General features: G+C 41.9%; 1 long non-coding RNA gene across 9 annotated transcripts in view; it reads left to right on the plus strand.

Moving 5' to 3' along the window:
* LOC102077325 (uncharacterized) overlaps positions 1 to 15724 on the plus strand; it is a 176126-nt gene that overhangs the window by 81233 nt on the left and 79169 nt on the right. For 2 of the 9 annotated variants that reach the window (XR_003214581.1, XR_003214582.1), the window contains exon 1: positions 6517 to 7150. The exons of 2 other annotated variants lie outside the window; for them this stretch is intronic. This is a non-coding gene — a long non-coding RNA (uncharacterized LOC102077325). Of the gene's footprint in view, positions 1 to 6516; positions 7151 to 15724 lie in introns of those variants that run through there. 5 more of the 9 variants (XR_003214585.1, XR_003214586.1, XR_002056699.2 and 2 more) reach the window with 4 other exon arrangements.

The following is a 15724-nucleotide window of genomic DNA, read 5'->3' on the forward strand; positions in this document are numbered from 1 at the left end:
GATCCTCAGATATACGCAGAAGTACACACATACGCAACAGCATAGACGAGTAGAGGAGGCAGTGCAGGAAAAGAACAAACACAATTTTGGGGGAAACTGGGCAATGAACTTAAAAAAGCAGAAAAAAGGATAACGTAAAGAAAGTAAACACAACAAAAAAGATACAAAGCCAAATAAGCAAAAAAAAGAGAGATATAAACTAACTGGCATCAGCTTGCAGCAAATCTCCACAAAGACACTGAATCTAGTGGAACTCTTTGGCTCAGTGAAGGAAAGAAGAAGCATCAGCAAAAGATGAGGTGCTGCGCCTTGGTAACTGAAAAGGTTGTCATAGAAACTTGTGGTGAGAGAGAAGCATCTGCGAGCATCTGTTGGTATAGCAAACAAAAGTAAACTAAAGATGAAACTGATATCTTTACTGACAGCTATAAATATCTCCTTATCGGGCTTGTACCTGAAAGGGTTCACTGTCCATTCAGATAAGAAAAAGAGTAATGAAAACAGCCTTGATACATAAATGCATGTGTCCCGTTTATTTTTTTAATGCAATTTGTTCTAATCGCCGTTAATTATACCCGAGGATGCTCTTTGTACTGTTACTCCTACTGTAATAAAATACTATTTGATGTGAGGCTGACGGAGAGAGAGGGAGCGAAAGAGGCTTTCCATGTTTCCCGCTGAACTGGAGGAACTGCACCGTGTCTCGGTGTGTAAAAGACACAAGACTAATCACTCTCATTGTGGCCTATTTCCATGGTAACTCTGCACCCAGTGGTAATTTAGCCTCACTAGCTAAAGACAGAGAGCGAGTCATTATCTTAGCGCCAGGCTAGGGCCCCCCATTTAAAGATTCACACCATGAATGAACAATTAGAGACCAGATTGCTGGCCCAAGTGGCGGCGAGAGGAGACCAGGCCAGTATGTGGTCACCCCTTTGGTTGTCTGTCCATCCATCCTTCCTGCTATCCAGCAAAGGTCTTGTTACTTCAACAGTATATGACACAAGCATTCATTTTCTCACCCTCCGAACGTCTGAGCTCAAGGACCAGCAATCATCCTTGCTCAGAGTAGATAAGTGTAAACGGTGCAGACAATAATATATATAATACGTAGCGCAGAAGAAGTAGAAAATGTGGCACTCATGGCCTGAGTGATAGAATAACTATGCATTTCCCTCTGGCCATTGCATTATGAAATTCAGGTTTTTACGTGGATTTAATTATCGAAGCACTCCATGCTGTAGGCTCTCTGCCTGAGAACACTGCTTTTATTAAAATGAATTAGACGGTTGTATTCACTTATTCATCGGTAAAGTGGTGTTCTCGTGAAAAATGTGCATGTGGTTGTTGAATCAACAAAGTGTGCATGCTGAAAAGGAAGACTGCTGTTTGTATCTCGTGTTGACTGTGATCTTCTCCTAACCTCAGCCCGAGTTTGCTTGAAGCTTGTTTGTGTAAAGTGTTGAGCAAACGCGTCTGAGGGGTCACGGTGGCAGGACGACATGAATCATAGTAATGTGAATATCGCTGCAGAGGTTTCAAACTTACTCACATTTTCAAGCATCTTTATCTCCTCTCATCTACATATTTTTATGTGAAACAGAATATGCGAGGCTTGTTCGGCTGCCTAGGATTTAAATCAAGCCTCTCAGGTATGATTGAATTTCTGACAAGCAGATGTGGCTTAGCAGACCTTCCTCACCTGTGTGGTTAGATCAGCAGGAGGATAATGCTTAAATTACTAAGTTTTAGCTTTTGAAATCCAAGAACATTCTCCTAAGTTCCTGTCAATTTGATAGCAACCCATGTGTAAAGCTTGTTTTTAACACCTAGTTAGCAATTTTTATTTTATTGTTTTTAATTCTTCAACTATTTGGCAGCCATCTTGGAAACACCTCGGAGCAGTTTTGGACAGCTCTGACCAAATTCTGAGTGAATGCAATGACAATCCAAACAGATCTAGAAAAACCTTAGACATCTTAGACATTACAGAACTAGCCAATAAACTCTATTCAGTATCACTGAATATTATTCTAACACTGTGGGGTCAAATGTATTAGGCCCCAGTCACACAGACGTAGAGACCAGTTGGAGACCAACTAGAAACCACCAGTCAGGAGGGAAAAAATATATATTCCCCAACTGGTTGGTGAGAGGTTGCTGGCAGTCGTTGGGAAATTGATTGCTAAAGACCGAGTCATACTCACTGAGTGGCAACCACCAGTCACCGGTGTTTATTCCCTGACCAGTTGGTGAGTGGTTGCAGGAAGTTGTTTACTGTCACTGAGAGAAATTGGCTGGTCGTCTTTGTTCTTCTTCTTCTTTTTCTGCTCTGACCTTTAGGGGTCAGCACAGCAAATTACCTGCCCCCATCTCAACCTATCCCTATCCTCTTTTGTCACGCCAGCCTTCATCCTTAACCATGAACCTTCCTCTTTTCTTCCTCCATCTTCAACATCCTGAATACTTAATACGAGAAACCTGAATAGTGTCTGCGGCTGACATGGAGATCAGTTTAGAAAACACTAATATGGAAGAAAAGTGCAAGATTTTGGGCACCAGATGCTTGAATTAGATTTCAGATGAAGAATATCTTAAACACTTAGAACAAGGCTGAGGTCTGAATACTGGCAATCAATTTACAGTTCACACTCCTCAACTAGACATACATTGTGAGAGCCATCCCAAACAACAGCACACACAAACCCTCACCAAGGTCAGTGTCTTATTCACATTGTGCTGTGCTGTTTCTCTCTCTTTCAGCCTCTCTCTCTCTCTCTCTCTCTCACTGTCAGGCCTTTTGTGTGCCTCCTTCTAAAGAAGCTGTCAAGCTGCACTGTTTAAGGGCTCACACGAGGGACAAAAAGCATACTTTGTTTTGTTTTGTTTGCCTGCCGTAGTGTTGGGCTGAATGAGTGAGTGGAGTGGGAGAGTGAGAGAGTGAGAGAGAGGGAGAGGTACAGAGAAGCGAGTGAGAGCTGAGTGGGGGGTAACATGTAATTTACTGTTTGCCCCACTCTACTGTACATTGCTTTAGTTATGCTAATGCTACTCTTTGTCAGGCTGAAGAGATAGCCATCAATCACCTGTCAATTGGTCAATTGGAAGAAAAGAGAGAGAAAGAAAGCGAGAGAGAGAGAGAGAGAGAGGGCCCCTGTCCCCTCCCTCCTTGTCCTCCTCTTCTTCTCCTTCTTCTCCTCTGCTACCTAGCGGACTTGGGGGTCCAGGGAAAGCCCGGCAGCTGGATCCGGATCTGGATTTGGAGTCCAGGTGGAAAGCAGGAGGAAGACCTGTGACAGCGCCATGAGAAAAATAATCATTTAAAAAATACATTTGCGAATCTGTTTTCAGGTCTTTGCATTTAGTCGTCTGCGTGACAAAAAGTCCTCCGAGTCTTTGTTTTCCTGTTGTTGTTGACATCTGAAGCCTTCTTTTTTAAAGCGTCTAATTCTAATGTGACACCTCCAGAAACTTGCAGTGCCACTCACAGTCGTCAGCCGCTGTCAGCAGAAGACAAACCCTTTATTATGCTAGCTAATGTTAGCGCTAAGATAAGCTAACGGGCCCATTAGTGCCAGTTCATTTAGCTCGTTAGCCGGAGCCTCGGGGCTGATGACATTCATTACATATCATTAGTGCACAATTAACATGTCTCACTCTGACACCGTTGCTCCCAGTGTTACATGACACTTTTAATCATGTTTTATGAAATGTTTCCGCCGGCGTGACTTGATTTATGAGTTTTACATGACATGGCATTCATTACATTAACCAGCTGTAATCATAAATGCTTGTGCAGACTGATTCCATGCTCAGAGTTGGAATCCAGCAGCTGTCCTTGTGGCTGAAAATTGGGCAGTGCTTTATTTTTTTAAAAATGTACTCTTTCATTCTCACACTTCAGTACCTCCTTGCTGTTCATCTTTAAGGAATGCAGTTAACATTCTCTGCAGCGTTCCACTGTGTCAAGGTAAAAAAATTTAAAGCCGGCCCGGCTTTCACCGTTGGAAGATATTTATAACCCAGTTATGTTGTGATTAGTTGGACTCCAGACCCAGAGATTCTAGCTCGAGTGCGTCTCCCACATGTGGATTTTTAAAAGGGTGTTATGTCTATTAAAGGGCTGCTCTCTCATCAGATTTAGGTCACTTGTTGCTGGGAGCACCACCTGGTTTCTTTAAAACTATTGATTATTTGATATCATCAGGGATGGTAAGTTGCACTAGAATAAAAGTCTGGTTTCTTTGATGTTTGTGGGTTTAAACCACTGAAATAGCCTTTTATTCATCAACTGTGTAGCCATAGACTGTATGTAAAAAATGGACATGTACCTAAAGCAAATTTTATGCCCAGAGTAATTGCTGTCATTTCATTACAGGTAAATTTTCTATGTAATCTTGTTATCTAAGTACATGCGAAATGTTAAATTCAACGGATTCTACACAAATGACATTTACCTGATTCTTTAATGAGGAATTATTTGAATGAATAAGCCTTTCATTTTATATATTTCATTTGCATTTTTCTCCAAATTATTGCTGATTTTTATTGAGGATAAAAAAATAATTTCTTTGATCTTGACCCATTAGTTAGCAAAGTCCAGCAGGCCAGCCATACAGCATATACTGCTGGATCCTACTTTTCATTTTAATGTGAACCATAAATCATGAACACAATTTTGTGTTAAATAAGATATGAAAGTAGCAAATGACAGAGAGATGTAAAAAATACGTAGTGGCCCTGTTTTTAAGTCAGACATGACCCCCCCCCCCAAAAAAAGGGATTTCTTGAATAGAGCAGGGCGATATGACCAAAAATATTTATCACGATATACATTTGAAAATTTGCGATAACGATATAACTGACGATATAATTGACACTAGACAAAATACTTTACAACTCCACAACTTTATTAGTGCAAAAAACCCCATCAATGTATTTTCACTTAAACAAGCAGCTGTTTTTTATGTGCATTAAAGTTATATAAAAATGTAACAGTGCAAATTCCTCGCTGACAGTTTAACCAAAAGGCATTTCCAGTGGAAACTGGCTGAGATATCCTCAGCATAACCATGTATAATATCCACAAAACTTAAAAAGAGGTCATACACACACAATACGGTAATATTATGTTGAAGCACAGTACGTATCACTCCGCGAGGCGCCTGCCTACGGTAGCCGTAATGCTCTGACAATCCATCAAGCGGTGCGGCTTCGTAGCTTAGCAAAGTCGTACTAAAACATTTGACAGATTTTCGAGCGCTGTGTACCACATGAAATTGTTTCGAGGTCAGTAAACACAACCAGAATTCATACATAAGGCACACGGGATTATAAGGGGCACTGTCGATTTTCAGAAAAATCAAAGGATTGATTTTAAGTGTGCCGTATTTTCCAAACAACACGGTAATAATGACGGCCCGCTAGCATGCTCTACCAAAAATAGTGCTTTGTTGTGTATCTGACGGACGAAAGCTAAACCAGTTCCACACCACTGAAGTTGCAGCATTTTTACAAACCAATTCTGGTTCATCAGTTTCATTCAACGATCCACTTTCGCTCTTCTCATTCTGCGTCGCCGCCATGTGCGTATGTAAACATAGGCACTGCGCATGCGCGTTTTACCCACATTCTATCGCGATATTTCATTTTCCTATCGTTGCCCAAAATTACACCGGTATTACCGTGAGCGGTGGCTGGGCTATATCCACATATGAAAATGGTGTTTCTTACTATAATGCTGAAAGTTTGGCCAAGGTTGCAGAATTTGCAGAGTGGATAGATACTGTTTTTTAACATGAGGTGTGCTCTATTGTTTTATTTTATTGATGAAATTAACTAATTTTGGTCCTTTGTGAAACACCTAAACAGCCGGATTATATTGTGACCATACAATTCCACTGAGAGTTGACTGTATTTTAGAAATGTTACTCTGGCTTAAATTAGGTGGGTGCTGAACAGACCTCTAAATGTTTTCTGTCAGTTTCATTAAAAAACAACAATCTTTACTGTTTTTAATTCGTTTGAAGTAAAGTTGTCGTCACATTGCTTCAGTTAGTTCCTGTGCAAGAAAACCTTGAGAAATCCGTCTTATACAAAGATCTAAGAATGCTCAAGACAGTCCGACACCACCCACACACACAGACACACACACGCTCACACAAACAGTATTCTCTTTTTTCTTCCTATCACACTCATCCACCCACTGATCCACACTCAGACAGAGACAGAGCGAGCAGTATTGATTTTGCTGTCTCCAGGCTGTTGAGAGTGTGTACACTTGCGTGAGTGTGTGTGTGTGTATAAAAGGGATTAAGGCCTCGCTCAGCTGAGATACCATCAGCCATCAGCCCTGCTAGTCCGCTTCGGGCTTTCCCGGCTGCCGCATTGTCTATTCTGCTCCGCTATGTGAAAAATGTTGAATATCAACAATGGCTTTCAGTGGTGTATTGTTGAGTTTTTGTATGAACTAATCTTGCCTCAGTGAAAGAGACCTAGGGCTTGGACAAAACGTCTAGAGCCACAGCATTCCTAGCTGGCTCTCCCCTTGAACGCTGAGCAGAAGGCTGGGGCTCAGGGAGGCAGAGTGGAGGGGAAGGCAAGCTGGAGGAGAGGCAGGGAGAGGGAGAGCTGAGGCCGGGGTACGAGCTCCAAGGCTGGGGGGATAAGGGGATGGCAAGCCAGGGGATGTTGGGTGGAGGGAGGCGGGGGAGAAAGTGAGAAGGCGGGAGGGCAGGGGATGCAGCCCAGCTAAGGTGAGAAAAGGTAAGGCAGTGGTGACTGAGAACAGGCCGCACTGAATGCTAGTAGAATTAGGTGACCAGGTAGGGAAGATGGAGTGTTAGTGAAGAAATAAATGACTTGTCACAGAAATAGTGCAGGTCATAGTGTAGGAGGACATTTAATCTGCAGAAGTGTGAAGCCTGTTAGGAGGCTAGGCTGGAGGATGGAGGGAAAAAAGAGAAACAAGACGCTTGCAACAAGACCAAAAGAAAAAAAAAGGAGAGCCAGAAAATCAGTATTAGAGTTTTGTGAGTGTGGAGTGTCCTTTCCTTTCCCTGCCATGGATGTAATGCTGGTTTGGATTACATCCAATCAGATGAGAGGACCGTGGCCCTTGTCATAATGACAAGCATGACATCATGGCAAGGTAAGCTGACTGAAAAGATCGGGCTGGATGATTTACTGACTCCCTGACTCCCCGTTACCGGCTGGCTGAGCGATGCGGAGTTGTACGATTGGCTGTGCGAATATCTTCATATCCTTTCTCCTTCTTTTTTTGTCTTCTTCCTCTTTCTCTCTCACTCTTATTAAACGCTAGCTATGCCACGAGAGAGCCCAGGTGCGGGTGCAGATGTAGAGGGAGTGAGGAACAAGTGTCTCTAAAGCAGGCCTTCCTGGCTGTGCTAGTGTTTTCATGCAGGTTTATCTGGTAGCAAAACGCTGGCGCTGCTGTGTGTGTCTCTGTGTGTGTTGTCATCTCTCTCGGCATGCATCCTTCCTGTCCTGCTGTGTCTGAGGGTCCTCCTGCGGGGAGAGGAAGACAGCTAGACGTGGGTTGCAGGAAATGGTTATTTTTTTCTGTTTTTTGGCTCTGTGTGGAGCTGTGTGAGTTCATTTCAGAGTTGTGGTAGAGTAACATTATAGTGAATTATCTTTATCAACTTTGCCTTTTATACTCACAGCAGCTGTACAGAAGTCCTGCAGGCATTCTCTCAAGCAGCTGACCAGGACTTCCATACATGTCTCGTGAGCAGATACCTTGCTAAAGGGCACTGCAGAAGAGGAGCAGAAGATTGTGTCCCAGTTCTTTTCTGCTCTGTTAGTGTTTTTGCAGCTACTTTAAGATTATGTGTATTCTAGTATACTAACCTTTGTTATGCTGTTACCATAAAGCTGTCAATTTTTACAGTAACTCACCGCAATCTCAAAACCTTCTTAAATTGTGGATTGTAGGCAACAGCGACCATATGCAGTTTTCCTGCTCACATTTGACCAAAGGTCAAAGCTCAAAGGTGAAAAGTCTCTCCTGCTCTTGTCTTTATCCTCTTACTTGAAGCCTGCATTTCTGTGCACATTAAGATGTATTGCACAATGCACACAAGCATGAAGAAGATATGAGAAGCTGTAAAAAAAGTTCAATTTTTCTCATTTTTCTGTCATTTCCTTTCAGAGAGATAAATGCATCCAGCAGAGCTGTAGTTTTCTCTTTTGTAGTAAATTGCAAGTAGGCTCTCAAATTATTCTCAACAGCCTGGTGTGTGGCACCGTGGAGTCTGCAGGGGTCAACTTGGTGTGCCTGTGTGTCTGTGTGTGTGCACGTGTGCCTCTTTGGGGTCACTGCCACAGAAACTTGGAAGTGAGAGATGGTTGGCTTAACCCCTCACCCCCAATACATACATAGAGTCTCTCTCTCTCACACACACACACACACAGAGACACACGGATATGTGAACATTGGTGCAGTCTAATCGCTGGCCTCTGGTGATTTGTCCTCTCAGCTTGAAGCCATGTCATTCCTCCCAGCTCTCCTCACAATTACAGCCCTGAACTGAACTAGAAAATCTGCTCCAATCTAGCAATTAGTCCTGAGGCCACTGACTGTGTGTGTGTGTGTGTCCTGAAGACCGAGCAGGATCACTGAAGTTGACGACAGGCCAGATAGCGATTCTTTTCATTTGAGTCGGAGACATGTGTGCCAACGGCAAGTTAATATTCCTACCTTTTCTCGTAATTGGTGTAAACAAATCGGTGCAAGATGATTGTTGGGCTCACACCGATGACAGTGTTCCTCAAAATTAAGACCGCATTCATTCCCGAGACCCTTTTAAAAGATGCTGCTACAAGTTATTAGTCACCTTCTTTGTGTCTCTGGCTGCTGCGAAATTAAGCAACTTTTAATTTGAGCTCCATTTGTACTCAATGAACCGATCCACCTTCACAATATGTGCTGCTAAAGTGCCACAGAGTGTTTTGTCACAGGACGTCAAAAGATACAGTTAGCATGACCCACTGGGTTGTGAAAGAAGGTGTTGCGACTTGACTCAGTGTACTTTTCGGGAAGATTTTGAAACTTTTCCATCTTTGAAAATCTCTTTTCCACCTTTTAGATTGCCTTTCATACCCTCTTCCCACTTTCTTCATACAAAGAAATTGCTCCAAAGAAATGTGCAGTGCAGAGACTGCTGCTCTTTTTATGACTTTATCTTCTTTGGTAATTGTTTTAATGTTTCAGCTGCATTATGGTGGAATTAAAATGGGGCCCTTTAAACCGTCTGCCCTCTGGGTGCACGCCACAGAAAAACAGAATCTTCTACAGTTCTTCACATGCTAGTTTGGATATGAAAAGTATTTTTATTTTTACATACTTTGTCATTAAAATACCCTAGAGCATGTACGGTACTCTGACCTCACAGAGACATGTAGTGACCGTGTTGTAAGTGTCTGAACAGAATGAGAGATGGCCTCGGGTTCATAGGGGTAAAGCATGGAGCTGGAAAGTCCTTATAAGAGTAGCAAATCTGAATGAAAGTGGGAGTGTGTGAGGTGGAACGAGAGGAGGAAGTGGAGGAGAGGAGGAGGCTGCGGTCAGAGAGGGATGTGGTGCGGGGGAAGGAGGTGGGGAGGGAAAGGTTTTCATTGCCAGGGGGGCAGGCAGGCCTGACTGCTCAGCAACAGAGATGCTTAGTGCCGCCTGGCTTCCTCCTAAAGACTCGGCCTCCTTCCCCCCAACCCACCACCCCCTTCTGTCCATCTCGCTCCTGTGTCCCCTCTTTCTGCTCCGCCACCACTTTTCCCATCACTTCCCTCTCTCCTCCTTTTGTACCTTCTCTCCTTCACCCTCCAGTTGCTCCTGCTCGGTCTCTTTTTCTTCCTCCATTTCTCTCACTTCCTTAGTTTCTCTCCCGCGCCCCCCACCCACCCCACTCCACGTCTGGGCCATTACAGACACTCAGCAATGGGCTGAGGAGGGGTGGGGGTGGTTGTGGCGGTTGGATGGAGAGATTGAGGGGGCACAAAAGGCCTGAGATGCAGCGGCCCGACGAGAGTGGCTGGCTTTGAAAAGAAGCCGGGCGGCTTCTTAATGCAGCGAGTGGACGGACAGACTCGGGCAGACAGACAGAGCGGACTCAGCCCTTTATTCTCGTCCTTTAGTCGATGCCTGTTTTCGGCCAAAAAAAGCACATCATCTGCCGTGTGCCCTTCCCTCTGCGCCTGATGTTTTATCAAACACATTAAGATGAGATGGAGGGATAGGAGGGAGGGAGGAGGAAACGAGAGTAATATAGCTGAAGGCCAGCCTCTTAAGAGGCTGACAGAGAAAAACTTTTTTTCCGTTCCCTGAAGCAGAGGAGAGGCGCACGCACATGGATGGGATAGAAGTGCGTGCGTACGCTTCTTTTAGAGGTCGCCCCTCTTTTATTGTACATTAAGACATTAATGTGTGTTTTTAGGGTTAATGCTGAGGAGGAAAATATTGACAGTGCAGCACAGTAAGAGAGCTGAAAGCGCTGCTCGACGTTTTTCTTTTCTTTCTTTTTTTTTTTTTCCAAAAACAGCTTTTGAAGATGGAGCTTAACTGACAGACCAACATAATCAAACATATCTTGGTATGACGTTGGTGATTGGGGTTTTTTTGAGTCAGAAACATAAAGCTTTTCACTTTTTTTTACTTTTTTTCTTGCCGTTAAGAGATCAATGAACAAGAAATACAAAATAAATACAAACACACAACTCTTTGTGACACTTATCTTTGTGACACGCTATCAAACCAGAACAAAAGTTTTGTTCAAAAGGCGTCGGTAGTAAACAGATGAATGGATTTAGTGTCCAGGTTCCATCTTTTATCAACCTAATTCTTCAACCAATTATGGAGGTTTGTGTTCGGCAGTATTATTTCACTGAGATGGGAGGGGTCCTCAAATGATATTTTCTGCCTGCATTTATTTACTTGCGTTGGCTGTCTCTTTGTTGTGGGTGGTGTAGGAGTGTTATTATGGATTTGGCTCTAGGAGCTTAGCTGCTCCGTGATTCTGATATCAGCTGGACTTTGATCAAATGCAACGAGCTTGAAATCCACTTTAATCGGCACTGCTGTGTTGGTTTAGCAACAAGGAGACTTCACAGCAACATTTCTGAGGAGCTGAGGAATAAACGCACGCTTGTTGACACTTGTTTGTGCTCAAAACTTTAAGCTAATGTCGCACTAAAGACACATTTTGATGATCAAGGTTGTAATCTGGATGCAAGGGCTAGGATGGCAAGCAGTAAGTAAGTGAATCATATATTTTTCCTTGCAGTTTGGCTTTCATGATGAAGTTATTTTGTTTGGGTTCTATCAGTCAAAGTGATTGCCTATTGATTAAGTCAGAATTGGGCTGCTGCAGTTTTTCTGCTATCTAACATATATGAAACTCCATCAACAGTTTGGTGTGGTCAGTTTTTTAAAGTTTATTTAATAGAAAGAAAGAATGTTGTACTCATAACCATACATTGTGTGTAATTGTTTGTGTCATCCAACAACTGATGCATTCACATGTATTTAATCTGTTAGAAATGCATAAGAATAGGCACCGGTCTGTGGAAGCTGCTTTATTGCTCCGCCATATTTGAATACAGTGACTGAAAAGGACATCTCCCTTAAGACTGGTTTTACTAGTTTTACATATGTAGCAAGACACCGGAGACATAGGAGAAGAGAATTTATAGGCATTAATGTGCCGTGGAGGGACATTTTAATCTGCGTCTGCACCTTCAGACTCGAAATATGAAGAATAATATCTAAGTTTTATCATCTACTATCATCTCACTTCCTTCAACAAAGAAGTGAAAACACGAAGGAAAGAGGCAACGCCACCGGCATCTTAATAAAATGTCGCCCTTCTTTCATGCTCATTTATTCCTGATATTGCAACAGTTATTTTCTGTCAGCAGATGATATGTGACCCTCATGTCTCTGGACAATGAAGTGGGTAAGCAACAACAGGTAGTTATAAGTTAGCTTTATGAAAGCTATTGTTAGGCTCCAGTGTCTGAAAAATCACATTTTCCCTATGATAAACAATTTGAATGAATGAGTTTATTCACTAAGTGTCACTTCAAAGAAACTTTCACTACATCAACTAACAGCAGCTAACAGAGGCTAACAGAGGCTAACAGCAACATTTATCAAGGGAAAAGTTTGTTATATCCTAAAAGTTCACTTCAGTATCACTGTCGTTAGACAAAAGTGAACTTCAGTGACTCACTGATTCCTTTTGCAACGTTTTTTTACTCCAGAGTAAATAGACAAGCACGCTCCTCAACAGTCACCATGTCGACAGCAGTTTACAGACAGTTTACAGAGGTAAACAGTGGACTGACAGCCTACCCAGATAGCAAATGACCCGGGTGGATCCGGGCCACAGTCAATCTGCAATCTGAGTAGACTCACCACAGATGGAACAGTGGCCAGATATTTTGATGTAATTTGGGGGTAAAAACATAAAATAGCAAAGAGTATTTTGTTGACACAGATCTGTTTTTTATTCCACATGTATTTATAATTTATTATTATTAAGTGTTGATGTGATTCAAATATGTTAAAATATAGTTCAATTCAATCCAATTCAATTTTAATTATACAGCGCCAAATCACAACAACAGTCACCTCAAGGCACTTTATATTGTATGGTAGACCCTACAGTAATACATACAGACAGAAACCCGATAATCATATGACTCCCTATGAGCAAGCACTTTGGCGACAGTGGAAAGGAAAAACTCCCTTTTAACAGGAAGAAACCTCCAGCAGAACCAGGCTCAGGGAGGGGCGGGGCCATCTGCCGGGTGAGAGAAGGAAGACAGGATATATGATGCGTTTCCTACACATTCAGTAGTAGAAACATGCTGGCTGGCAGTCTAAATGTAATGTTTTCTCTCTCTTGGCTGACTAAAAATGTTTGTCCTACAGCAGCCACGGTAGCTAGGATTATGCACATTAATTGGGAGGAGAAGAAAAGAGAACTCATTTGACTGAAGTCTACAATCTACAGACTTCTTCTGAAAATATCACACACTATTACTTTAAAATTTCCCCCCCCCTTTTTTTTTTACTACAAGACCCCCAGCAGTCTATTTTTAATTTTTTACACACTACCTATAGTCAGAAAGCAAAACTTTATATCAAAAGAATCTCTATAATAATCAGAAAGTTTCAGGGAATTGATTTTTGTCTTTCTATCCGTTTCCATCGACACATACAATTATTAACCATTCGTGTTAAACCTAACATGGTTTAGCTGAAAGGAATGAGTCGTGAATTACTATACATACTTAATATGTATACTTAATCATGGGAGCCATTCCTGAATTAAATAAACGGGTTGGTTTCTTTGACCTTTGGACCCTGAATTCATTGTCTACCCACTCACATTTGTGGCACTTGAACTGACACTGACCTTTAATTTAAATGACATGTCAGTCGAATCTGTGACCTGTATTGACAAGTGTGTTGTATTCAGTTCTTGAAGCTCCCTGTTGGAAGAATACCTACGCAAGTCAAACATCATAATTGATCTTTGGAACAACGTGCTGTAAAGCCGTATTCCAACCTGAAGCATCCTGGAAATTACTGAAATAAATCTGTTCATACTTGATTTGATACTTTTTGGTATGAAATTACTACCTTATGCACCTTATGAACATGCACATTAATTTGATCATTGTTGGGTTAAAGAAAAGCACATTGTGATGTCATAACAAAGAAAGAAAAAAAGGCTTTGGGGAACACCCATAATCCATTTAACAAAAGTCATACCAGGGCCTGAAGGGGGAGTACCATGGGTAACTTGAAGCTTTCGAGAAGCCTGTGTTACTGAGGGAAGATTTGGTTTTCAAGGTAACAAAATGTCTAAAGTCAAAGTCTTAAAGGCCGTCACACACCACATGCACATTTTAGGAGCACAGGGTGTAATTAACGATTTATAATAATCATTCATTTGCGTATAAGCACATTATTAACCAGTAAATGAACAGCATCTTCATGATGGTGTGATTGCAATGTTCTTGGCCAATTTGGATTCCAGATTCTTTTAAGTGTGACCTGAGAGTATTTTTGTCGATTCACTTTGGATTTTCCTTCTAAGAACTGACAATACAGACAAACAGAAATCAACTTTACTTCAGCACAAAATTTCATTTTCATAATAAAGGAAACCATTAAAGTTTACAATTCCCCCCCAAAACTGTAGTAAGTTACAAGTACTTCTCTTTCTGTTCTTCTCACTGAAGCAACTGAAAATAAAGTGCTCTGCTACTGGCAAGAGATACAAAGGAATAAAAATGATTTTCCAGGATGTTTATTTCTTTTTTCTCTTTTTCACTTGTCTCCATAATTTTCCTCTTAACTCGTTTTATTCCTTGATTGCTCATACCGAGGCTCATGCTGGCTTGTAACTGGCTCTGAACTCCTGATAACTTAGCTTTAGCCACTCTGCCTTTGTTAGCGTCTTTAAAATATCCATGTTCAGCCGGGTGAGTGTGCAATTAGGTTTGTTGCTGCAAACATTTTGGTGGTGGTCCCCCTGCAGTTTACTTTGGTGAACGTTTTTTTTTTCAATTAGTGAATGTAGCTATGAGTATGTGTGTGACTATTTGCCTGCTCCGGTGTGTGTGTGTTGCACATGCATGAAACAGACGGGCTCAGAATTGGACATATGGGGGGCTGACAAGCCTGACACCAGTAAGGGCCAAGAACACTGGAATGACTCCTGGGCGGTCAGTTGGTGAATGTCTTGTTAATTTAATTTAATTTAATTTAATTTTGTCATTTAAGATATTTAGACTGTGTTTTTGGATATTTGTGATCAGTTTAATGAAAAAAATCCTCTTCAGACTAACTCTGTTTTCATCATTCTCCCATTTTCTCATTTCTGTCCTGCATAGTGGATCCATGTTTCATGACAAAATGTCATTGCTTGGTCCCGACTGATATATTATATACTTTTAGTCCAAAGTGTGTTTGCATATTAACAGGAACATGGATAGAATATCAAACAAAGGGGTTATGACAAATCAGAAAGGATGGTTTTATTTCACAACAATGGGTTTATAAGGCTTAAACTGATCTGCTGCATACCTATGACAACTGCCAAGCACACACACACACACACACACACACACACACACACACACACACACACACACACAGATGCAGACATGCACATGTATGCATACTGCAGCCCAATTCAATATAAGTGCCAACAAGTTACACAGACAGTGTGAATGACAAAATCCGGCTAGACCGCTCCCAAGTCTGGCCAAGTTCATCATCTGTAGCCATAAACACACACACACACACACACACGGCCAAAACCCAGTGACACCCAGGCCAACTCACAATTTAACACACACACATGTAAAATGTGACCACACAGCTAAGCCCCCCACTAAGACCCACAGAGCCGACCATAGTTCTGTGTGTTTGTGTGTGTGTTTATGTGGCGGTCAGTACTGAGGCCTTTTCTGTGTGGTTGGGGAGAGCGGATGGAGGGATGGAGAGGCAGAAAAAGAGAAAGAGGATTAGAGCGATATGGAGACAAAGAACAACAATAGTTTGTCACATTTTGTCAGAGAGGATTTTATGGAAAAGCTGATTTGGAGTCTGCCACCAACAAACAATGATCGGAAATATGGGATTTATTACTAAATCAGTTTTGAGAATTTGCATGAAGTTTAACAACGC

Source organism: Oreochromis niloticus, linkage group LG17 (assembly GCF_001858045.2).
Source record: "Oreochromis niloticus isolate F11D_XX linkage group LG17, O_niloticus_UMD_NMBU, whole genome shotgun sequence".
NCBI lineage: Eukaryota > Metazoa > Chordata > Actinopteri > Cichliformes > Cichlidae > Oreochromis > Oreochromis niloticus.